Consider the following 1,908-nt stretch of genomic DNA (forward strand, 5'->3'; position numbering starts at 1 on the left):
GACCACTTGCCTAGCCACTGGCAGAAATTGCTGAGGTCAATCAGAACATTACGGTCTAAAGTGCCCTCTGGTGGCCACTGAGACTGATTGTCTAGTTTGTATTGGGGCCACGCCACAGTGGAAAAGAAAATTAACCGCTTCCTCCTAAGGTCTTGTTCAAGCTGTAAGATTTTTAAATTGGCTAGGAGGCACCCTAAGGGGGTGCTCTTTGAAACTTTGGACTGGGGGTTTCCCATTTGTTTCCTCTTTACTTACACAATGGACACAGTGGAAATGGAAGTAGATCTCTGCCTGGCTTCAAAGCGTCCTTTGGTACCACCAGAGACAGACTGGAGGCTCTTGGAGCCAAGGTGGAGATTACCTTCAGGCAGACGTCCTGAACGGGTCTCCTGGGCCACGCGTGGTGGCTCAAAAGTGGGCCTCAGACCTGTGCCGAGGGAGGTAAAGGGGAGACAAGGGCACTTACCCCAGAGAGGCCGTGAGAGTAAGGAAAGCGGGTCTCAGGTCCTGGTCCGTCTGCGGCGTAGGAGCAGGAGGAGGTTCCTCAACCCTTAGGGGCCTGAGGAGGGGTCTCCTCCCGGGTTCGGCACCAACTGATTTGTTTTTCTAAGACCACCAGAGCGAGCACAAAAGAACCAGCAAGTAGGCAAGGTTAGAAGCAAAACTGCAAATTTATTCTATGGTCATCTAGCTTCAGGGAAGAAGGTGTGGGGGTGAGGTCTGTCGGCCTCCAGCAAAGGAGACCTAGAGAGTCGCCCGGTAGAGCTCTCGGGCGGAGTTCCTGATGCTGTCCCGACAAAGGTGGGGGCTGAGGAAGCCCAGGCGGCGCATTCGCCGGGAGCAGCTTTTCTAGGAGTGGAAAGGCAATAGGTGGGGCACGGGCGTGTCGGGGGGAGGGGGGGCGTTCCATAGGTGCGACCAGGTGAATCTTGGTCTCTTCGGATTGACATCACCTGGCGCATACCTGGTTGGTCTGCACCTTCCTGGGCGCCGGCTGTGTTTTCGCGCGTGCGGGAAAAGTTGGTGATGAAGAACCCGGAAGTGCACCATCTTGCCTCAGTTCGTCCAAACACTGAGCACCCAGAAATGCCAGGTGATGGACAAACGCTTGGGGAAAAAAAGACCTCAGTCGGACACAAAAGCATGAGCTTTAAAAGAAAAAATAAGATATTGAACTTCACCAACAAGTAAGCATTTCTGGTCTTCGAAAGACACTTAAAATGAAAAGGCAAGCCATCGACAAGGAAAATATTCAGAATAATGGATCTGATAGAGGGCTGTATCTAGAACATATAAAGATCTTTTGAAATCCAGGAATCTGACATGAAGATGGTAGCCAGCCTGACACAGAAAGGAACCTGAATGGCCGGCGGACAAGAAGGGAACCCGAGTGGCCGATGGGGACAGGAAGGGAAGTGAACATCAGCATCTCAGTGGGAATACCGTTATCACCACTGGAATAGTCCAATTAAAAACATGGACACCAAGTGTTGGTGGGTGAGTGGAGTGGCCGGAACCCCCATACACAGTCGATGGGAGCTGCAGCCTTTGGAAATCGTTTCACAGATTGTGCTCCATCCTGGCCACATCGACAGCTGGAGTCTTTCCAAAAGCGGTGACAAGGGAGTTTCCACCAGGGAGTGCCTCAGACCACCCTGAGATGGGGCTGGTTGGGATTCCAGGGAAAGAGGCGATCGTTGCCAGGGTGATCCGTCCAGAGCACTTACTAGGGGAATCTGGCATAAGGAGGGCTGCAGTGCGTCCTCAGGACAGATAGGACAGATAGCATATCTTTGCGACAGACGGCAAGACGGGGGTTCCACCCAGGTCTGTCTGCAGCGAGGGGGTGGGTGTGGAGTTCGTATGAGAGTTTGAGGAATTTGGACCGGGGCTGCTTTGTTTCGGGGT

This window comes from Colobus angolensis, unplaced genomic scaffold (assembly GCF_000951035.1).
Source record: "Colobus angolensis palliatus isolate OR3802 unplaced genomic scaffold, Cang.pa_1.0 Scaffold38, whole genome shotgun sequence".
Classification (NCBI taxonomy): Eukaryota; Metazoa; Chordata; class Mammalia; order Primates; family Cercopithecidae; genus Colobus; species Colobus angolensis.